Below are 25,362 nucleotides of genomic sequence, written 5' to 3'. Positions count from 1 at the left end.
AAAGTTTTATCAGTAACGGTTAAACCAACGGAGTATAAAACCCTATAATTGTCAAATCCTTAAAGCGAATTTGTCTGGTTTGTTACATTTAAATTGATCGTTTGTTTTAAGCCCCCCTTAGCTCAGTCGGTAAAGACACAGCTGCAATGCAAGACCATGCTGGGGGGCTGGGTTTGAATACCGGCCAGCATTTTTACATAACTACCCGACTAGCACACTTCCGTTAATAAAAGTTGCAGCAACTTGTTTATGAATGAAATAAGTCGTAAAGAAGTTTCTACAACCGATATGTGACAAGCGTGCTACTAGAGTATAGTGCTAGCAAGTGTAATATTGATTACACCAATCCATAAAACCACATGGTATATGAATTTGTTCAAGCTTAAGAGTAGTATATTTAGGTTAAAATGTGGTTTTTCAGAGGTCACCATTATTAAGACAGGGCTCGAACCATTCGATTCCTTGAATAATTCTACAATAATTAAGTGCTTATAGGTTTACAAATTATAGTGTCAATTTTATCTTACACTTGATTTATATTGGATTTTAAATTGGAGGGGAGATCGGGCAAAATATACCATTTCCTGAAGTTTGATCACGAAGGGACCATCACCATTCGATTTTTCGGACATGTTTACAAAAGTCCAAAACAAGTCAGTGTAATATTTATGATGCTAATCTTTAAAACCACATGATATATGAGTTGTTTAAGTATGAGGGGAGTGTAGGGTGAAATGGGATTTTGCAAAAGTTACCATAAGACGGGGCTCGCACCATTCGATTCCTTGGGTAATTCTACGATAATTAAGTGCTTATAGGTTTAAAAATTATAGTGTCAATTCAATTTACTTTTGATGTACACTGAAACCTCCGTTTACGAAGTCTTTTTTTACGCAGTATTCAATTTACGTCCCTCTTTTTACGAAGTAAATCCCAAATAACGAGGTTTCGTTTTACGAAGTAAATCCCAAATAACGAGGTTTTTTTTTACGAAGTAAATCCCAAATAACGAGTTTTCTTTTTTACGAAGTAAATTCCAAATAACGAGTTTTTTTTTGCGATTATGGGAATCTGGGAAAAACTATGAAATATCCCACATTATGGGTATCTTTGGAATCGGAGTGAGATGTAGGAACCGGAAACCCATGTCTGACACCATTTGGAAATCCAAGATGGCGGCATCCGGTTCATGAAAAACTGAAAGATACTTTCAATACCCCACAATATGGGTATATTTGGAATCAGGGTGACGTGTAGGAACTGGAATTCTATGTTTGACGTCATCTTGAAATCCAAGATGGCAGCTTCCGGTTACAGAAAAACTTGGACATTCTGTCATATACAACAAAAAATGGGTATTTTTGGAATCGGAGTGACGTGAAGGGACCGAAAATCGATGTCTGACCCCATTTTGAAATCCAAGATGGCGACTTCCGGTTTCAGAAAAACTTCGAAATTCTGTAAAATATCTCACAATATGGGTACTTTTGGAATCGGAGTGACGTATAGGAAACGGAAATCGATATCTGACGCCATTTTGAAATTCAAGTTGGAGATTTCCTTTCACAGAAAAACTTCGAAATTCTGTCAAATAGCCCACAATATGGGTATTTTTGGAATCAGGCTGATGTGCAAGGACCAGAAATCTATGTCTGACTCCATTTTGAAATCCAAGATGGTGGCTTCCGGTTACAGAAAAACTTGGAAATTCTGTCATATACCCTACAATATGGGTATTTTGGAATCAGGGTGACGTGTAGGGACCGGAAATCGATATCTGACGCCATTTTGAAATCCAAGATGGCGACTTCCGGTTACAGAAAAACTTGGAAATTCTGCCAAATACCCCACAATATGGGTATTTTTGGTATCGGAGTGACGTGTAGGGAGCGGAAATCGATGTCTGACGCCATTTTGAAATCCAAGATGGTGGCTTCCGCTAACAAAAAGACTTCGAAATTCTATCAAATACCCCACAATATGGGTATTTTGGAATCGGAGTAACGTGTAGGGACCGAAAATCGATATCTGACGCCATTTTGAAATCCAAGATGGCGACTTCCGGTTACAGAAAAACTTGGAAATTCTGCCAAATACCCCACAATATGGGTATTTTTGGAATCGGAGTGACGTGTAGGGAGCGGAAATCGATGTCTGACGCCATTTTGAAATCCAAGATGGTGGCTTCCGCTAACAAAAAGACTTCGAAATTCTATCAAATACCCCACAATATGGGTATTTTGGAATTGGAGTAACGTGTAGGGACCGAAAATCGATATCTGACGCCATTTTAAAATCCAAGATGGTGGCTTCCAGTTACAGAAAAACTTGGAAAGTCTGTCATATACCCCACAATATGTGTATTTTTGGAATTGAAGTGACGTGTAAGAACCGGAAATTTATTTCTGACGTCATTTCGAAATCCAAGAACAATCCGGTTACAGAAAAATTGGCAAATACCACCACGTCACCCCGATTCTTAAGATACCCGTATTGTAGGTTATTTAACACGATTTTTGTGTAACCGGAAGTCACCATATTGAATTTCAAAATGGCGTCATACATGGGTTTTCAGTCCTATTAAGACACTCCGATTCCAAAAAACCCATATTGTGGGGTATTTGACAGTATTTCCCAGTGTTTCTGTAACCGGATGTCACCATCTTGGATTTCTAAATGGCGTCAGACATGGATTCTCGGTTCTCACAGGTTACTCTGATTCTAAAAATATACATTTTGTTGTGTATTTAACGGTATTTTTCTGTTTTCTTGTAACCGGAAGCCGCCATCTTGGATTAAAAAATTGCGTCGCACATCGATTTTCGGTCCCTACACGTCACTTCGATTCCAAAAATACCCATGTTGTGGGCTATTTGACAGAATTTCCAAGTTTTTCTGTAACCGGAAGTCGCCATCTTGGATTTAGAAATGGCGTCAGACATCGATATCCGGTCCCTACACGTCACTCCGATTCCAAAAATACACATATTGTGGGGTATTTGACAGAATTCCCAAGTTTTTATGTAACCGGAAGCCACCATCTTGGATTTCAAAATGGCGTCAGATATTGATTTATGGTCCCTGCACATCACCCTGATTCCAAAAATACCCATATTGTGGGGTATTTGGCAGAATTTCCAAGTTTTTCTGTAACCGGAAGTCACCATCTTGGATTTCAAAATGGCGTCAGACATCGATTTTCGGTCCCTACACGTCACTCCGATTCCAAAAATACCCATATTGTGGAGTATTTGGCAGAATTTCCAAGTTTTTCTGTAACCGGAAGTCGCCATCTTGGATTTCAAAATGGCGTCAGACATCGATATCCGGTCCCTACACGTCACTCCGATTCCAAAAATACCCATATTGTGGAGTATTTGGCAGAATGTCCAAGTTTTTCTGTAACCGGAAGCCGCCATCTTGGATTTCAAAATGGCGTCAGACATCGATTTCCGGTCCCTACACGTCACTCCGATTCCAAAAATACCCATATTGTGGGGTATTTGACAATATTTTCAAAAACCTCTTTTTACGAAGTAAATCCCAAATAACGAGTTTTCTTTTTACGAAGTAAATCCCAAATAACGAGTTTTCTTTTTACGAAGTAAATCCCAAATAACGAGGTTTTTTTTTACGAACTAATTCGATTTACGAACCCCCGTTTTGGTTCGTAAATGGAGGTTCCAGTGTATATAGGTTTTACAATTGGAGGAGACATCGTGCAAAATAGACCATTTTCTAAACTCTGACCATGATGGGACCATTATCATTCGGTTTTCCGGACATTTTTACACAAGTACAGTGCAAATATGTGTAATATTAATGACGCCAATTTATAAAACCACATGATATATGAAATAGTTTGACGGGAATATAGGGTAAAATGGAGTTTTGCAGAGGTCACCATAATATGGGGATCGTACCATTCGATTCCTTTGATAATTCTACGATGATTAAGTGCATATTGGTTCATTGATTATAATACCAATTAAAATTTCCCCTTGATTTATATAGGTTTTTTAATTTGAGGGGAGATCGGGCAAAATAGACCATTTCCTGAATTCTGACCATGACAGGACCATCACCATTTGATTCTCCGGACATTTTTACATAAGTACAGTTCAAGTGCGTGTCGTATTAATGAAGCCAATGTATAAAACCACATGATACATGAGTTTGTTTAGGTATGAGGGGAGTACAGGGTAAAATGGGACAGTGGTCACCACATGGCGAACTTCACACCATTCGATTTCTTGGATAATTGTACAATAGTAAAGTGCATATTTTGTCCGTCAAATTCTGCTTTCCGTGTGTTTAATCTCGTTTTTATAGGCCGAGGGGAAATCGGGTAAAATGGATCACTTCCTGACGTCTGATCAAAGTAAAAGTAGCTCCTTTCAACTCCCCAGCTCTTTTTACAAGGATAAAGTTTACATTGGTTCAATCTAAGCGCACCAAGCTCAATTTCTGGATGATAATTATATTTTTCTTCCAATATTAGGGGTAAATCGGGCAAAACGTACCACTTCCCGAAGTCGACCCTAAGCGGGACTATCACCAATCGATTCTCCGATTTTTTTCACATAAGATAGGCTATTTCGCAGAACTCCTACCTTGCGCCGTCTAATTATGTGCGATTTTGGGTCGATTTTTCCCCACTGTGCAACGGGTATAACTTTAAAAAAATAAATACTACCGTGTAACAAAACCGCATAAAAAAATAACCACGGTTGAGTACTATCACATGCTAAAATAGTTTTATACGTTTGGTTCATGATACAATACTTAATTTAGCAATATAATTGATGATGATACAATATAAATTATGTTTGTAAATCTCTGGAATTTCCCTTTTTTTAAGTATGCCATTCAGCCTTCCTTCGGAAGGCCGTAAAGCCGTTGGTCTCCGCTTCATGAATTGATGGGTCGATAGGTAGGGTCCAGGTGTGGGAGCTGCTCCCTAGCGTCGGTAACATTGGTGCTCAGCACGGAAAACAAGATCGATGGAGAACAAATCAAGGAAAAAAAAAAGTATGCCATTTGATTATCTACGACCCAAAACGGATAACGTGATTTAAATAAGTTCGATGAAGTGTATCGTTTTCGAGAAATAAAGTGTCGGAAATGTGAATCACATTTTTTCACTGTGAAAAAATGTAATTCATTTTTCGGACAAGACAGTTTTATAAGTTTATTTAATAACTGATGAATTAAAATAGAATGAAGGAATAATAAACGAATAAAATGAGATTGTAAAGCGATTGCAATCATAACAAAAAACATATTCAAAATTGAGTTTCTGAATTTGAATTGAGTTTCAGGCAAGAGCGCGAAGTTTGAATCTTGGTAGCTCTATTTAAAAAAAACTTTTTTTTTTAGAAAGTTTCGATATTTACATTAAAATATAATCCTAGTAAGCTCAATTTAAGGATTCATGCACAATGAATCAGAACGGTACTTATTTGTTGGGTAAATGCCATCAAAACAATCATTAGAGTTACTTGATTAAATACTATCAAGATTTCTCTTTATGTCTATTATGTCGCCACAGCTGAACTTGCCAGGCATTTTGATCACCTGGTGCACTCTGTACTTTAAAAACCTTGAACAGTTTAGAAATTTGCATGTTTGGAAGCAATTCAAAATTGTCAGAGGATTCAGTTTTTTTTTTCAGTTGTTTTAGAACAAAAACTGTTGGCAACCCTAGCCATGGTAATCCAATCAATATCATTTCACCGGCAACACCACGAACCGTTGAACGTCTACAACGATGACGTGCCCCGCTCCGCATCATCATCATCATCATCATCATCGCCATCACCGTCTGTGGATGCTGTTCGAATTCGTCGAACACAAATCACATCAACCGGTTTCCATCCATCCGACCGGCTCACTAAAATTTGTTTGGCACTGTCCCGACGGGAATTAGACCGGTTGAAAATCGAGAAAACCTCAATGCCAGTCTATTATTCACTCCGCATATTCGGTGCGTCCTTTTACTTATTCATCCTTCGGCAACACCGAATGCCACCACCGAGGTACTTTGGTTTGCTTGGTTCGTTCGCTTGCAACGCAGCCAGCGACGATTAGCTTCTCGGTGTGTACGACGATCGTGATTGGTAAGCGTCATAAAAAAGCAGTACAGCTACCGCAGCATGATAAAATATTCACAAGCACAATCTTTTTTGTGCCACTCATTTATCGCCAACAGCATCATGCAAGAGAGAATCTGTGTAGCAAGGTTTTGATTCGAATCATCCAGTCCGGTCATTGAAAGGTAGGTACGCGCAGCAGTGGTGCAGTATTGGTCTTCGCTGTGTGAGGGACCCGATGGTTCTGTCATATTTATGTTCGAAATCAGATCGTTCTTATGACTCTCCGAAGGGGATGGAAAAGTTGTAAGCTGATGTTGTAGAGTAGAAAGGTTGCTGCAGAGCTGAGAGTTGTTTTCCTCGGTATTCTGAAAGCAGTGATTCAAACGAAATAAAACCTGCGTTTGAAATGTTGCATTGGTATAGCATACATTGAAGGATTCAAATTTAAGGTACAATTTGTTTTCATATTAACCATACATTCCTTATTCTTCGGTCCTTCGGTGATCATGCCATTTGATTATGAAAAACAAAATCAATGAAGCAAAGAGACCTTCCGCTATCCAATGTTTTCGTCAAATGCTTTCTCTTCGAGATTACTACGTTGGTCATGACGAGAGGAGCAATACAATAGTTGGGTAAAGAAGAATTGCATTATAACACACCATCGACTGGAAATGCTTTCGTCAACGTGGGGCTTTAGGTAGCGATGAAATGTCGCTAGAACTATTCCACAGCCTGACAGTATATAAGCAATTCAAACGCGCTCTTTTTTGCCCCAAACCAATCCCACCAAGGTAGTCGACCGTGTACTAAGTCTAGGACTAATTCTGTAAAACAAATTTTGAATTTTGCCCATACCTAAAGATGAAGAAAGCAATTAAATCACTTAGTAAAAATTTATATGGTAATCGTCCAAGTTAAACTAAAATAAAGATCATTTAAACTAAAAAAAAAAAAACTCTTTTTTGCCTGTAGATTTGGAAAAAAAAATATTTCAAGTCTCCTCATCCATTCATGTATGAGTTTGGCATTAATGGCCCTTCGCTCATTTTCAACGTCTATTCAAATTTCACACTGTCGTACTCTCTAGCGTAGCTAGGGTAAATTATGGCTTCGGCACCCATTGACTGTTTTCGGCAACCGAAATTGAAACGTTAATTTCACTGTATTTTCCCATCAAAACTCTTCGCTGAATGTATTAAGCCGATTCCTTACCTTTTCAGCTTCAATCTGATTACATTTTTACAACTGTGCAATCCTGTTCTGCCATATTTTTCTTTAAATGAAATATACACACTACAAAATACGGCTGATTTCGAGTTGCCGATAATAGAACAGCTGGTTAACACGCAGTTCAAATGGAAAGGGTGCCGAAGAAAAAGAGACTGCCGACAATAGTCACACTCACCTGAGAAGTTTAGAGCGTTGTAAAAACATGTTCAACCCGTTTTAATCAATTCTGTCGATGGGAATTGGTAGAACAGCAAGCAGCAGATAAATGTCAACAAACAAACCTGTCATGTATGTGTGTGACGCTGAGAAATCGCTAATAGAAGTTCGGACGCTGCTTAGATTGACGAGAATACGTAAATTCCCTATCAACTTTACCCTCTTCAGAACTTTATCTAGCTAATAAATTTTCACATTAAAGCTTCATGCTGATATTAGATAGCAATTCCAATCAACTCTGAATGAAATAAAATGTCAAAATAAATTTAACAATTCAATTAGTTTTATTGACACGTTGAATCCAAAAGAAAACATAACAAAATTAGTCTCTGTGATCTACATCTTCAATGTTGCAGACACATCAAGCCTGAGAAGCTCAAAAATCCAACTCGTTCAATGCCATTACTTTTTCCGTTGCTGAGAGAAATGATTCGCCGAATCGGTCTCGTGCTTCTAAAGCTTCAATGTATCTTTTAAAAAGCCGCATTTGAGAAGTTAAGCTTTCAGCCGTCCTTTCGAGATTATTAAATGTGTCTCTTATAAAGACGATTTCATCGTGGCACTCTGCATTGACGTTATGAGCCACGGTAAAGCTTTGTCGAATTTGCCTTAACTGCGACAGTTATTTGGCTGTGAAACGCTTTTCTAAGTGCGCTCGTGGTCCTTCGTTCACTAAAGTTTCGTACTCAATCAACATCCACTGCTAGCCAATGATCAAAGTCCAACTGTTGGACGCAGGACCAGCTCTGTCTCGTTCATCGGGTTCCAAAAGATTATCCTTGACCACCTTATGCATTGCCCTATTGTTCACGAAAAGAGAGTACATAGACTCACGAGCCGTTTCTGGTTGGCATATAACCATATAACTCACTGTGTTTTGGCATCGAATCGGGTTATACTGTTTTTCAGACTTGATATCAAAAACATAACTTTTCGCTAACTTTCGAATGTTAACAAAACATAGGAATCTGATAGGGACAACATTTGATGTTATTTTTTTAAATTTTTGATTGATTAATTGATGGTTCGAAAAAAAAAATAAAAAAATTAAAGAACCTTTTCTGTTTAATTTTAAAAACGGAAAATAAGGTGAAAAAGCCTACAATCATTTGAAATTTTGTTTCATGGACAGGATGTACACTTAAAATAAAATTAAAAGCTATAATTAATTTGTTATGCAGCAGATAAACCACGTCTTTGGAAAATTAAATTTTACCAACATTATTCACATTTTTTTTTACTTTGAAATTAACAATTTAGTAGACAAATTGGTTTTTCCAATATAATTTAATGAAGATTATTGAAAAAAATATCAAAATATTCGAACTTCTTGTATAACCATTATTCATTTCTCAATGTTTTCCACAAACTACACAGCAATATGGCTGACAAATGAAGCACAATATAGAATGAAATACATTCCATTTAAGGGGGGAAGTACAATTAGAAGGCCTAAAATGCGGCCTATCTTTGAGAGTGGATTGCGAGTAGGGAAATAAATGAATGTTAGCGATTCTTTGTGTATGTTATTAAGGATTTAATGAAGATTAATTATCAGTGACATTTTTTTTAAATTTTGCAATTTAGCCCAATTATTATAAATAATGTGAAGTCAATTTTTTAAAGCAGCACTTCGCGCCGTGCAGTCCCTACGTCCATGATCACGTCTGAAACAAAAAAAAAACAGGACATTAAATTTGAAGGTACAGCGCACAACATGAATTAATTCGTATGTAAAAATAATGTTTTTTTCACAAAAAAATTTGAAAACCCTATTTTTTCGACTTTGTTTATAAAAAAAAAAACATGTTATAACAAACAAATCTAAAAAATCTTTCTATTCATGTTGTGGAGAATTTAATTATGAACATAAAACAGAAAACCGGAATCGATTTGAATGAAAACTCTGACCTGTACATTGCACGGCGATTTTGAAAACACTACTTTTCAGTAGAAGCATTTAAAGTTCCTCACGCGCATTTCAGCCATTTGACATGCACTCACTGAATTGCGTATAACTTTTTAAATAAGTTCCGGACGGCTTTATGCTTTTAAAGGCTCATTCCCAGATACATATAGAGTAAATTAAGCCAAAAAAATTTTTTTCGAAAAAAAAAAATTCTAATTGTACTTCCCCCCTTAAGCTTTCAATACCACATGCACATTATGTCTAGACCAACAAATGAAATAGGCCACCAAACGTAAACAATGGCTTTAAACACAAAATTCTCGAGCATCAAAACACTCTCACGCAAACTAACAATGCCATTCGATAAAGGAAGTTTGCTCTATCAGATGATGGTGTTATATTGCTTACGTCTATTTCAATTGTTGGTCTAGATGTAGAAGAGAAATGTAAGATAATTAAATAATGAAGTTGATAGGGTAGAAAACTGCTTTGGCCTGAGTGCCCATTGTGGGCCTATCAAGCAGAAAGCATCAAATAAAGCCATAATTTCGGCGTTAACAAGGAAATTATGCGTCTGGTACGATACTTTAGTTCAAATGCTACCGAACGAAGTCAATAATAACGCATGATATGAATGTTTGCACCCAATATTCTGAAATAGAAATGACGCACTCCGACCGAATCAATCTTTATCTTCATCCGATAGGCCGAAGTCAATTCATTGGCGTTTCAATGCGTTAGGCCGAATTTATAATCCGTAGGCCGATTTTGGCGTCAAGAAGCAGTGTTAGACTTTTAACAATATCTCAACAAATTGTTTCTTTTTATCAAATCTTACAGTATGTACGGAAAGGTAAATAAGTTTGGAAGCCACCAGTAATAATAACATTCCGTTTGGGGCTAAACTACACAAGATTAAAAAAGACTAATTGCGAATAGTGCTTAATAGGCCGGAAATGGGGTAGTTAACCCTATTCTGTTTACTTTGTTAAAAAAAATTATGACTGGGGAATGCTATCCAGATTTTGTTATGCAATTGAATTGAATGTATCAAACTTTTTTTAAGAGCCAATGAGTTTTTAAGAAGTAGAATGTAAAGACTCGCCATAAATTTGCAACCGCACAATAGTCTGGGGTCAGTGTTCACTCGGCTCTCGACAAAAGCAGACCACTCTCAATGTGTATCACGCGATCGTCTGTTTACTCAGCAGCTACCATTGTGTGGTCCTCCTCACTGTTCTTCATCAGCAGTTCTTTCGGTCGATGCGTTGTTGACTTTGGAAAGCAATCGTTTCGTGATGAATTGTGGTTTCAAATCCCACCGGTGCCCTTAGATTTTTTCGCAAATTTTATCACACACACGTCTCTTGCCGATGATTTGTGCTTACCTGTTTGTATCTTCAAACTTTCGTATAAGCAATTACCTTTGTTGTAATACTTCGTTCGACGAAAACAAATTTTCATGCATTGCCATGGTTATCTGGGAGAAAGTTCGCATCTAGTGCTTTCCCCAGGAACCGTCCACGGCCACCAGCTACCGCCCGTTCAGTCTTTGGCGTATCCAGCGAGGCATCCTTCAGTTTGCTCATAATCTCCGACACTTGCGAGAGACCAGTAGACAGCACTTTTGCAAGTCGTAAACTTACTGATTCACGGCAACGACAGCCACCGAATCACCACCAAAACTCGCGACGAATACATTATCAGCACTTTCCCCGGCTAATTTTCCAACCGGACCGTGTTCAAACTCGCACACGGTGACAAGACTCTTGATAGAACTACCCGCCGAAAGCTTGACATCCGAACACAATGAACTGGCCTACCGAGAGGCAATGAAAATCACAAGCACACTTATAGCGAATTTGTTTATTATTCAGCTTATCGTCAGTGCGAACCTCAACCCGAGCCAGGTTACAAAAACAAATGTTTACACTGACGTTTGACAGACAACAAACAGGCCCAATCTTGATACCCGATCCAGGTGGGAACTGAGTCAAAAACAAATTTGTTATTACACACCACTGAAAATCAACCCGGAAGGCACGAATTTCACCACGCCCAACGCCGAAACACGTGCAGAATTTAGGTACACTTTCGATATCAATTTCGGTCGAAAACACTTAATTTTATTCAAAAATAGTTGCGAGCGATCCAACATTAACACCGACCGTGCCGAGCTCTTTCACGCACCTTACAGCGCGTAAATAAACTTAAATTAAAAATTATCACTCGAGATGCCACAAATTTCTGGTCCGGAAGAAAAATCAAACAACGCAAATAGCGACATCTCTTCTAATGCTTGCAAACATGATGAACCACGTTTTCATTCTCGATTCTAAAACTTCCCGGAAAGCGAGAAAACCACCAATCACACCATATAACCATTTGGGAGACCCCGTAACTAAGGTAGATCACCTTTTCGTGGTACGTTACGGGATGTAAGATCTATTACCGATTCCTAGTCCTGGCTACTTCAAACTAGGGGAACAGGATTTTTCAGTAATCCAAGGAACACATATTAGTCCTTATTACTTTGTATGCCTTGTTGATAGTGACAAGACTCGGCTTTGTCTACCGAGGATAATCTTGAAACAAGAAAAAAAAATGAGTTAGTTGTCTTCATCTATGTGATTCCTAATCTTCTATTCGTTGTTCCCTAGTTTGAAGTGATTTAGACTAGGGTTATGATGCATGGTCATTATCGGTGTCATACCTTAATTTTGTTGCTAAGGAATCCAATTTTGACTGACAAAGGGGCGCGCCTTTGGAGGGTGTTTCAACACTCCGAAGGGTATAAATAGCGGGACCTTTCAATTAGAGTCGGATCCTTGCGATAAATGCAAGAGTGGCAACTGTAAAAAAATCGAATACTTCATCATTTCTCAATAGTGATGGAGTAATACGACATGCACTAAACTAAGGACACGGGATATACTACAATAGATCAATTTACTGGTCGCAGTAGTGTTAGGTCCCGAACAGAGGAAAAAAACCGTCCGGGAGGCAGAGTGCCAGCGCTTATCAGGCAAATACAGCCGAAAAATATAAAAGCGAACGCACACACAAAACAGAGAGCAAACTTATAACAAAACCGTATCGAAAGGGGTTCGAAACTGCACTCAATGACAAAGTTTCACCTAATAACAAAAAGTGTAATTATGTGAATTTCTGTTTATGTTATTGTAATTCATTCTCTTGAAGTCATGGATGTTTGATTTTGACGGCTCCATGAATTTAGTTTGCTTAATTTATATAATTATTATATAAATTAAGCAAACTAAATTCATGGAGCCGTCAAAATCAAACAACACAAATCAAACAGAATTATTCTAGATAAACATTTCAAAATGCTCTATCTGCATTTATCGATACTCTTCATCGACATTCTCTTTCGTTAATAACTTAGCTGCAAAACCTTTCACTGTTGTATTTGATGATTTTGACACTTGATAAGAACCTCCTTTATGAAACTAAATGGTAAAAATAACGTAAAATCTGTTTGCATAGCAGTGGTTATCAAAAGAGAAAGTCAATTAAGAGAATCGATTAAAGTAGATAGGATCTTTTGAAATGTTCATCGATAATTGGTTTAAAAAATTCAATGAAAACAAAACTTGCACATGTTCATATTAACCATACATTCCTTATTCTTCGGTCCACAGGCATATAATATTTACATTTTTCTAATCTTAGGTCATCATGCCATTTGATTATTAAAGCAAAATTAATGAAGCAAAGAGACGTTCCCCTGTCCAATGTTTTCGTCAAATGCTTTCTCTCTAAGATGCCTACGTTGGTCATGACGAGAGGAGCAACACAATAGTTGGGTAAAGAAGAATTGCATTATAACACACCATCGACTGACTGAACGGCGCCGGTGGTGTAGTGGTAAGCGTGATTACCTCTCACCCCAGCAGGCCTGGGTTCAATCCCAGTCGGCGCCACCGGGATGTTCTGAGGCATAACATCTCTGATTACGCCTTCCTTCGGAATGGGAAGTAAAGCCGTTGGTCCCCGGTTCATGAGTTGATGGGTCGATAGATAGGGTCCAGGTGTGGGAGCTGCCTTCCTGGCACGTCGGTAGCATTGGTGCTCAGCACGGAAAACAAGATCGACGGAAAAAACAAACCAAAAGGAAAAAAAATGTGCATTTCTAACAGCATTGTCACTAACAAATGACATGCCATACTTTGCAAATTATTTTCATTTCTTGATAGTGACTGCTGTTTTGTTAATTTCGTCGTGTACGGTCGATATTTTGCATTATTAGCAAATACAGTTTAATTTCATTCAATTATAGTAATAAATTTGCATCAATTTCCTTTATCATATTCGTTCCGTTCTATAAACAAATAGATGTTTTAATAATTACTAATTATACTGCAACAACGAAAATTATTCTGGAAAACATGCTTAACATTGTTTTACCCTCACTAATTCCGATTCGATGCGCAGGAATAAATTTTCAAGTGATGCTCTCAGATGTTATTCCAACCGCGATCTTCACGTTTCTACGCTTAATCTAAATCTCACTGCCTCCGCCTACACACAATATGCGACATAATTAACAAAATTTAAATTTATAATGCTCGGCTCCGAAGTCTTCCCGTGCATGTAGTGCGCGCAAGATTAAGCCTCGCAAATGCATGTTTAATCTCATTAGATCAAACACCACCCCTCCTGCATCAACCTTCCCGCCGTACTCTGATTCCGAACACCTAGTATGTGTAACCATCACTCCCGTGCGCTAGAAAGTAGCATAAACAAACACTCGCTATTTTTACCACCCCCGCCCAACCGCCCATCCGAACTGGAGCCGAAACCACCCAGCAAAAATCTCGACATCGCATTTCATTTCTCTCCTCCACCATCGACAGTATAGGGGAGAAGAGCCTATAATGCACCCCTGGGGTAAAATGCCCACTTGCGGAAGAACAACGATAACTTTTCCCCAGATGTTTTTTTCCTGGTAACGGATTGTGCCTGTTTTCATCTGGAGGTTTCACAAATAATTCCTGATGATAGAACCATATATTGGCATATGGGAAAAGTTGGCTTCGGCAATACTTTAACCTATTATCATCAGGGGGGTAAACAACGTCCTACCAATTCTGTTTTAAAAAAAAATGTTTTATGTGGAAAACTTGACATAGTTTTGTTAAAATTATCGACTACAAATTACGCCAATGGAACGAATTCACTTTTCACTTTAGATGTTTTACTTTATGAATAGCAGTGTGACACTCTATTGAGACCTTATATATGCTGTAAAGCAAAGGAATATTTATTTCAAACACCTCATGCCTTTGCTTGTTTTACTCGCAGGCAGGGTCACTTCCACTTATCTCTATCAAGCAGCACATTTTACCCCAATGTTGTCGTGCGTCTTGCCCCAATGTTGTGATGCATATTACACCATGAATCAGGCGTTTTCTCCTTCTATCATTTTGATATCCATTTAAAAAAAAAAAATGCCATTTTAAAACATGAAAAAACCATCGTTTTGGATTTCGAAATCACTCGATCTTGAAAGAAAACATTGTAATTAGCCATCCTTCATTACTTTCTCCTTGATTTAAGCATCCATACACAATCAATTGAATACTTTGCAAAAACGGTGCGTTTTGCACCATCCTACCCAACCTACCAGGCAGAGGAATACACTAATATTTTCCTATTCCACTTTCTCTAATTTCAGTTTACACGAGTTAAACAACTGGCTGGCAGAAAGCAGCAGCCACAGAGTCATCAACAACATCAACAACGCTAGTTACAGTGCGCAGCGCTCTACTAAACAAGCGAAACCGTCAATCTCGGCTAGTAGTCGGCTAGTTGTGCATGCTTGTCGGTAGCAATCTGGAGCTAGCCTGGAGAGTGCGATGTGATGTAGGTAGTGATTGCTCGCGGAAATGCATTTTTACGTCGCCTCCGGTGGAATGTGATTTCCATGTCTGATGAGTTTCACGCTTTCGCGCGGTTAGTTTCGTGGTACAATCGGGGAAAATTGCATATCTGTTGCAAACATCGCGGTTACAATATTGTGTCGTGAAGCGACAAGGGAATAGAATTTGTTTGTGGAAGTAGAATTCGGAGGAAGTGTGATCACTATGCTTGAAAGGAAATAAAACGTGTTAGACTACATTATTGGCAGTTGTGAAAACAAAATTTGACTGGAAATTTGATTTCTTCATTGCAATTGAATCTCTTCCATTGTCAAAAGGGAGTGCAAATATAATACTCATTGAAGGGAAAAAGCTGTGCCACAAGCAACGAATTGTTCAAGCGGGTGGAAAAAAAAAAATCGTAGGTGGAGTGAAGTTTTTGCTAGCTTATAAGAACCGTTCTGAAAGCGGAAAACTTTCTCTCCTTGAGATTTGGGAGGCTGCCCACAAGTCATCGATCGATCGTGGGGCCGGACTGAACTGTGTGGATGCAGAAGTGAAAACGTCAAACTCGTCCTCGAATACAAAGAAGGTAGGTGGAAGTTTTCTTCGCCGATATGGGTTTTCCCCTTGGGTGGTTCACTCAAAGAAAGTTAGCTTTCGTTTTGTGTCCTTGAGTGAGTCGGGGGCAATGTATTATCGTGGATTGTTTGGATGAGGGTTGCGGGAAAAAGTTCCGTTCATAATTCATTTTCGACCCTAGGGACGGGACGGGGCTCTCGGTGAAGGTGTGTCTGTGTGTGTGTGTGTGTGCGGGTATGTTCACAGCAGTTGATTACTAATGATGCGGATAAAGAAGCTGTCAGCGCACAGTGCAGATGTCCTGCGGCGAAATAGTAATAGAGTGGTTACTTTTGGGTTGATTGAACGGTTTGGATTACTGTGGATAGCGTATAGGATGGCGATGCATGTTTAGAATTTCAATGAGTATTGTTACCAGTGGTAGATATTGATTGAGCTAATGGGGGTTAACTTCACCCATCCGGGAGATTTAAGATTCATTTGAACATTTTTATAAAAAATGCAGAATTTCTAATGCTTCACCGCATGAACAGATTCTAAACATTTAAAAAAAAAACTATTTTATGCTATGTTAGTTAGCCTAAGTTTCGTAAAATTTGGAGTAGTTCTGAAAACTTTAATTCTGCAAAGTTTAGTACAGCTCTACTAATTTGAAGAAAACAGTAAAAACCTTCAGAAAGTTACGAAAATTTCAGTGACGCCTAAAAAAGTCCAGGGAAGTTCAAAGAGCTTTGGGAACATTAAACACAGAAAACTTATGGGATCTTTATTACAACTCCATTAATTTCAGGGAAAATTCCAAAACATCATCAGGATAATATTGAAAACAAAAAACTTCAGACAAGCTTGTAGAACTTCAGAGCAGACCTTTTAATTTAACGAAATTTTTGGTAAAAAGCATGTTGACTTTGTTGAAATTAGAACTTGTGTGTGATGCAGTGATTGTCATATAGTTTTTTGACGTTTGTTTGCACTTTCTCGATCAAGCACTCAGGAATGAATCATTCGGATCGGATTTAAATAAAGGTGAATAAGTGCCTATTATTAACAACATGTTGATATTTGACCTCTTACAGGTTCAAGTTGTGCGGGATTATACGTGTATTCAAAATACATCATCTTCAAATACATAAACAAAAAGTTATATGACTACAATGCATGTACATTCAAATATGTATCAGAGTAGTACAAGTAATACAAGTAATCATTTATCGCTGTCATATTAATATCGTGTTATGCTCAATAAGGCCGGAACAAATCTCAAAATTTTTCTGGTGTAGAATTTTCCGAAGTGAACCGCCACTTTTTTAGCTTAAATTTTCCAAACGGCTTACAACCTTTTCTGAAGTGGTTCAATACCTTTCTTGGGGAGTCCAAACTTTTCTATTGAGTGATTGAATTATATTTAATGTTAGTCTGAGCTTTCCTGAAGTGATTTTATTAACTTTTAACGTAGATTCTGCTCCCCTAGACCCCTTCCTCGTTGTTCCTTTGAAAATTTGGCTGACATTTCAATGTATGGACCTTCGTGTGTTCATGGTACGGTAGATTTTTTTAAGCATGCACAATTGTTGAGAAAAGTGGATTTATATCCACGAAAGTACTTATTTTTATATAAATTTGGGTTTCTTGATCAGCCAATTGGATTTTGGCTCCGTCCTTTGAAAAACACGCTTGTATTTTAAAGAATAGTCCTGTGTGAGTTCATACGTGATGGTAGATTTTTTTGAAGCCAGGATGGATTTCTGTTCTTTTGTTGAAATTTGTGCTTAGATTTTATAGAACGGAACTTGCTGAATCCGTACGTGAAAGACCTACCTGGTTTAAATTTTTATGTTTTGCCTAACTGAATTTAGGCTCCTATCTTTGAAAAATAGGCTTGTATTTTATGGAATAGAATTTGCTGAATCCAAATGTGACGATAGAATTTCTCAATTTTTGAGAAAACCGAGTTTAAATTCCCAAAAGTAGTTGAATTTCGGCTTCGATATTTGAAAAATAGACTTCGATTTTTTAGAATGGACCTTGCTGGATCCATACGTCAGGGCTGAATTTTTTAATTTTAGGAGTTTAAATTCACAAAAATACGTATTTTGATGGAAGTTTTAGTTTCCTGTTCAACTAAGCTGGATTTTGGCTCCGTCCTTTGAAAAATGGGCTTAGATTTTATAGACTGGACCTTGCTGAATTCATTTGTGATATTTAATTTTTTGAAGAATGCAATTTTTTTTAGAAAACCAGGTTTAAATTCTCGAAAGTACGTATTTTCATAGAAATTTGTGTTTCCTGTTCAGCCTAGTTAGATTTTGGCTCCTTCCTATACAAATAGTCGTGGATTTTTATAGAATTGCTGAATCCATACGTATTTATATAAAAATTTAGTTGTTTAGTTCTGCCAAATTGCATTTCGATCCATATCTTTGAAAAATAAGCTTACATTTTATTGAATTGACCTCCATACGTGAAGGTTGAACCGGGTTTGTGATTCGAAAACTATATTTTTAGAAATATGGGTTTCCTTTTCTGCTAAGTTGGATTTTGATACCGTCCTTTGAAAGTAAGTGTTACACATAATAAAATCATCAGAGTAGAAGTATAAGACTTGTAAGTTACTTGTAAGTAAAGTAAGTAAGTAATAATTAACGCTTGAAATATATATGTGATGTTAAATGAATTTTCAATGTTTTTTTTTGTTTGTTGATTTTTAAATTCCCTCCCCCTTTCGATTCGTGCGAGCATCGAGTGACAAAATAAAAACTTGTGATTTGTTCCCGTCTAAATGAAACAATTCCTAGAGGCCATTAAAATGTTACATAATGCAACAGATTGCTTTTAAATAATATCCACCCCTACATAACGTACTTTTCTTATACTTAATAAAAGGGTTGTAACACTTTACCATATGGCTTCACCCCCTGCAATCTTAACAAGCACTTGACATACTTTTATAAACAAATACCACATGCATGGCCAATGAGAACGACTCAAAATTGAGTAAAAGTTACTCATATTTGAGTTCGGGTTACTCAAATTCGCGAAAACGTAGATCACTCATAGAATGGGTAAATTTTCCAACGATTTTCCAAGGAAAACATCTCGAATATGACGAAAAATGATTTTATGCTATTCTGTCTACTAGTTCACAAAGTATTGGATAATTTACTCAAACTATGAGTGACCTTAGTTTTAACGTTTTTGAGTAATCTGAACTATTTTTTTGTCCATGTGCGATTGGTTTGGAGGTATTTTTTTTTTCTAAATCTTTAAACATAAACTCACGCCGCCACGCCGCTGCCGAAAATATTTCGATCGGCGCACAGGTCTAATTAGTACCGTGACGCGTTCATCTGGATAAAATTGAGAAATAGCAGATTTTTATATAAAAAAATATATTTAGTGAATATTTTTCACAGAACGACTCAACATTCCTAAGCAACGTTGTTTCAGACGTCATTTCAATCAGAAATGTTGATTTTCGTGCTATAATTTATTGAAAAATTTAAAAGACGCCGTTTTGAAAAAAAGTTATAAGCTCCAAAATGTTCAAATTTTCGAAAAAATCTGAATGATTGCCCATAACACACAATTATGCAAAGTTTCATGCAAATCGGCGAAGGTCGAGTCAAATATGTTAAATGTCTTATATCTAAAATTAAAGCATTTGACCGATTACAAAAAGGTGCATGGTGAAACAAACTTCACTGACAATTTTTGGTGCACCGTTCTGGTGAAGCATGCTTTATTGAAAATTTCTAGTGCGAAATTTGCATCGCTTTAATACATAAAATGAACACAAAATTTCTGGTGGAAAACTAGAACTAGTTTGGTAAACTAAGGCACAAGCTTTATTTAAAATTACGCTAAATTTAAAATTTCTATTGGAAAATCTGCACCGTTCTGGTAAACGGATGGGCAAGCTTTTCGGAAAATGTTTGGTCCTAAATATTCTGAATAGAGAAACTTATTTTAATAATAATTTTTGGTGTAAAATTTGCACCATTCTGATGATTGGAGGGAAGCTGCTCTGCTGACAATTTATGATGAAAAATATGAAAATTGGGGCAAGCTTTATTTGAAAATGTCTGGTGGAAAATGGAAAAGTAAATCGGCACCAATAAGAAGATTGGAGAAGCAATTTCAATTGAACATTAACGGTGGAAAATTTGCATCGTTCTGGTCAGTTCAAATTTTCTGGTGTTACATTTTCTGGGGGCAAGTTTGTGTTGAAAATTTCTGGTGTATGATTTGCAACATGCTGCTGCATGGAGGTGCAAGCTTAATTGAAAATTCCTGATCTAAAAATTGCACAGTTCTGGTAGAAAAACTGCAACGTTTTGGTGAATGGACAGACACATTAAACTTGATATCCGAGAAGAACATAAAGGGTATTAAATTCTGAGGACAGTTCCAAAAGAAAAGATTTCTGGGGATGATTTCATGAAAATTCTGCAAATAATTTTTAGTGAATCTTGCAGATAGTCCCAAGATAATTTCGAAAAGAATACCGAGTGAATCAAATTTTGTATGAAATTCCAAAGGAATGTTGGGAAAAATTTCAAGGGAATTCCGAGGATAATTTCAAGCTAATTCTAGGAAGAATTTCAGGAGAATACAGAGGAAATTCTTCTGACATTTTAAGGGAATTTAAGTTCCAAAGTGTTCTGAGAAAAAAAAAGTTCTAAAATATTCCGAGAAGAACCTCAAAGATATTGAATTCTTAGGACAGTTATTTCTGGGTAGAGTTCCAAGAAAATTCTACGTAAAATTTCTAGTTCGTCCTGCGGATAGTTCCAAAATAATTTCGAAAAGAATACCGAGAAAATCAATTTTTGAGTGAAATTCCAAATGGATTTTAAACAAAGTTTCAAGAGAATTCCGCAGGTAATTTCTAACGACCGAGATGCTGGGCAAACACAATCGCAGTGATACCCATGTTGGTAGTATGGACGCGTGGAAGAATTGGACCACCATCATCAGGAAGTCAATCAGGAAGAACTGGACCACCAAAAAAAGAGGTATGATTGCTGCTAGTAAGGCAAAGCGGCTACAAAATCGCTATATAGGTATGGAACGATTAATCGATATTGTGCGCATACTTTGCAAAGGTGGCCGACCACTTCGTGAACATTCGGAAGGAGAGGAAAATGTGCCACCCAGTTGGTGGCTAACTACGATCCTGTGCTGGAAAAACACAGGTGCCAAAAATTGCCAGTACACAAGTAACCGTATTCAAAAAGATATGATTACATCGTTGCACAATGTAATGTTGCCGAACATTGCGAAATCCTTGCGAGGAAAACCTTCTTTTCTTTATTTAACGTCGGTCTCTGTTCCGCAATCTAGTGCCAATCACCGACGGACATCGATTGCCATCCATTGACGGCAATCGAATGTGCAGGAAGGCAGCTTCCACACCTGCGTAGGGTATCGCACCCATTCAACACACATGGGCTGGGACCAACGGCTTTACTTCCCTTCCGAAGGAAGGCGTGACCAGAGATTTTTATGCCTCAGAAAAATCCCACCGACCTCGGCTGGGATTGAATCCAGACCCATCGGGGTGTTAGAAAGCAGTCACTCTTACCACTACACCACCGGCGCCGGCAGCCAGGAAAACCAGTGGTAATCATTGCAGATGATACGAGCGAATATAGGCACCACGAGCAGTTGGCGATTGTCATCAGGTTTATTGATAATGATCGGCCGACGGAAACATTCGTGGGTGTGAGACGGGTGTTGAAAACAGACGCGACGACCATCTTCAATACTATTGCTGAGGTCCTGACAGCGATGCAGATTTATTGGGAGCAGGTGTTGGCAGTATATTTTGACGGTGCCAGCCCAATGGTTGGCAGCACTGCTGGCATACAAGCCAACTGCAAGGACGAAAACAGCAATATACTTTTATGAAGAGCTTTGAGAGTGTTGGTTTATTTTCTTTTGACAGATACGAGTATTTCGTCTACTACTTGCCAAGTACTCAACACCACTGATAAAGAGCAATATACTGCTTGTTCACTGCTATACGCAATGTTTGAACCTTGTACTTGTCGACGCAGTATGCATGCGAAAGGAGAATGCGATTCTTATTGGTCATTCATGCCGGTTTGTCGGTGCTATCACCACCATCTGAAGTGACTTCAGCTGAATCCAACCACCAAGGCAACAAAATTGCAGCAAATGTATCATTTCGGTTAAAGCCCTACTATTGCAACCATTTCACGAACTGATCATCATCGACATTGTCGATGGGATTAAATTGCCAATTCCATTGGCTGTCTGAAAGCAATTTCCATTGAAGAAGATAAACCACCACCGGAGTAAAAAAATAAATAAAATTAGCTAAATTGAACAGTAGGGAAACATTGGTGGGTGGACATCACCATCTCCCCCGCACTTTGGAGTACTCCCCATCCCCAGATTAAATGCAACATAGACAAAACAATTGCCCCTCCTTCACAAGATTCCTGTGCATGCTAGTGCTGACTAAATAATGTCATCAGCGTCCTGGTAGCCTTGTTCACATTCACAGCGATTGCTGTCCCCCAGCCCAACAAGGAACAAGTGAGCGTTTAACGAGTAGTGATTGGACATGATGCGAGACATCATACGAATGAAGTCTCGACCCACCTCCAACCCTTTAAACCAAGGATACTTCGACACCTTAGGGTTGATCGAATTTAACCATCGTCCCAAACTCCCTTCACTCCATTTATTTCGCCAGTTGGCGAGTGACTGTTGACGATAAATGAAGAAAAATTCGTCGTAGGCGATTTGTCGATCGTAAATATCGCCTTTCATATGGCGCCCACCTTTGCAAGCGAGTCCGCCTTCTCATTGCCCGAAATCGAGCAATGAGATGGGTCCCATGCAAAGGTGATGCCCAAAGATATTAAAGATAAAGCACTTAGAAGCTCTCGTATTTTCATGAGAAAATGCGAGGGGTGCTTTATCGGCCTCATGGAACGAATAGCCTCGACAGAACTGAGACTATCCGTAAAAATAAAGTAGTGATCGGGGGCGCATGAGGCGATAGTTTAGATAGCATTGCCGCCAGTTTAGCAACATACATGGAACAAGGAGCTTGAGGCATTCGAGAGGCGCTATGAAATTCGTTAAAAATACCAAAACCAGTGAACGCCTCTATTAGTGATACATCTGTGAAGAACTATCTTGCGGAATCAACATTTGTGTTCCCACCGGACACTTTTTCGTACTTTGCATCAAGCGCCGAGATCTCTATAATGATAAAACTTCTTACTGAGCTCCCATTGGTTGAGCCATAATTTCAGGTAACTCCAAGCGTCTCTCTCTAGAACAAATAACATTGTAGAGATATTGTACTATGTAGAGTTTAAGTAACGTGTAACCAAAAGTATTTCATAATAAAAAGAATCGTATCAACCATCAAACCATGAATATTACAGTTATATTTATCATAGGTAAAAAGGAGAAACATTGTCAATAGTATTGATGGCATATTGTCAATCTCCATGTCTCAAAGAAATTAAAGTGAACACTGATAATACGATTATTATGAACATATTGACATGTGTAACGTGTGCTTTAGATATATATATACCAAGGTTATGCAAATTGCTCAGTTTGTAGGAGCAAATCAAAACAATTCACTTTATTTGAAAGATTACGGCTGAACAGTTTCTGCCGCTGAAATGCTAACACGAGATTTAGGATTTCTTGAAGTAAAAAGGAATCTAATCCTCCAATGTGCTTGTGGCGTTCACTCCACGATAGACATCTTCATCAGCAATATGGGAGACAACATCTCGCTACCTGTGACCCATCAGGAGCTGAGTTCGGACCACTATCCGGTGGTGGCAAAAGTAGGCTCATCCGTCAACCGAATCCAAGCTTCCCGACGCTACTACCATCGTGTCAGCTGGGATCAGTTTCAGCACTGTGTCGACTCCACTGTCGACTACGGTGTCCTTCCGGAGACGCCCGAAGACGTTGACCGGTGTCTGCGTTCCATCGAGGAGGCGATATCCCGGGCCAGGGAACAACACATGCCAGTATCCAGACAGGTGAGAAATACTCTGAACCTTGATAGAATTACCAAAGATCTCATCAGACTCCGTAACTCCATCCGAAGGCAATACCAGCATTTTGGTTTACGTGTCTTGAAGACCCATTGCAATCGTTTTACAAATACCATCCAAGCCAGGATGGTGGACCTAAGAAATCAATATTTTGCTAATAAGATTCACTCTCTCCCAGATTGTGCAAAGCCCTTCTGGAAACTAACGAAAATCCTTAAAAATAAGCCAAGAACCATTCCACCACTGACCCCACTGGATCGTCCCGGCGACTGATAACTCCTGAAGAGAAGGCTGCCGGGATAGGTCAACACTTCGTCAGCTCCCATTCCTAATGATTCTGAGGTTGCTTAAAATGCAACCAATCTTCATCAGATTCCTAACATTTTTTCAGAGGAATCTGAGATTACGGCTGACGAACTGTTGGCCTATATCAAATCATCTAAAAACAAGAAGGCCCCAGGTTTCGACAACATCCTGAATCTGGAACTCAAACACTTGAGTTCCAGATTCTACAACCATCTGGCACTGATTTTAAGTCAGTGCCTCAGACTTGACTACTTCCCCTCGTGTTGGAAGTCAGTTAAAGTCATACCCATCCGGAAACCTGGGAAGGATCCGTCCTCTCCTTCAAATTATCGACCAATCAGCCTTCTCTCAGGGTTATCAAAACTGTTCGAAAGAGCAGTCTACCACCGGCTCCTAACATTTGCCGAACAAAACAACATCTTACTCGAGGAACAGTTTGGTTTTCGGAAAGGTCGTTCGACCGTCCAAGTCTGTTTCGAAAACATCTACCATGGCGTTGTTGGACGTTGAAAAAGCGTTTGACAATGTCTGACATGATGGCCTGCTGTTCAAATTGCAGCAGTACGGTCTTCCAATCTTCCTAGTGAAGATCATAAACAACTACCGGACATTCCGAGTCTCTCTGAATGGCATCACATCGGATCCCAAGCAACACCATTTGTTTCTCAGCGAGTAACAACAACCTTAGTGTGACTAACAGACGGTCTAAATTATGGACAACGCACCGCATATAAAACTTCATTGTACCTTAAAAAGCGCAGAAGGTGGAGTCTCTTTGCAACTTATGTTTGTGGCATAAGGTGTTGCAAATAAGGTGCATGTAACATGATATTTTTATGACACAAATTGTAAATGAGGTTTCAACTGACTTAACTGCAATGTTTCACTGAAATATTTAAAACTGTACTGTGATGTTTTCGAATACATGTAAATGACATTCAAGTTAACCACATAAATGTATTGGATATTTTTGTGAGGTGATACGGAAAAAGCATACTGATATGTTTATTCAGACTGCAAAATCAGAGATGACAATCGTAGAAAAAGTCATTGAATAAAAGTATGATATTAATTACTTT

At 38.3% G+C, this 25,362-nt stretch overlaps 1 protein-coding gene across 2 annotated transcripts in view; it reads left to right on the top strand.

Moving 5' to 3' along the window:
* The window catches only part of LOC135713136 (potassium voltage-gated channel protein Shaw-like), a 399,326-nt gene that overhangs the window by 64,050 nt on the left and 309,914 nt on the right, over nt 1-25,362 (top strand). For both annotated transcript variants that reach the window (XR_010518710.1, XM_065236251.1), the window contains exon 3: nt 15,152-15,927. The gene's annotated coding sequence lies outside the window, so the exon portion shown is untranslated. The remainder of the gene's footprint in view (nt 1-15,151; nt 15,928-25,362) is intronic.

Source organism: Ochlerotatus camptorhynchus, unplaced genomic scaffold (genome assembly GCF_037179485.1).
Source record: "Ochlerotatus camptorhynchus isolate MF236.1 unplaced genomic scaffold, CSIRO-AGI_Acam_v1.1 ptg000539l, whole genome shotgun sequence".
Lineage (NCBI taxonomy): Eukaryota > Metazoa > Arthropoda > Insecta > Diptera > Culicidae > Ochlerotatus > Ochlerotatus camptorhynchus.
This window is presented reverse-complemented; position numbering and strand designations above follow the sequence as displayed.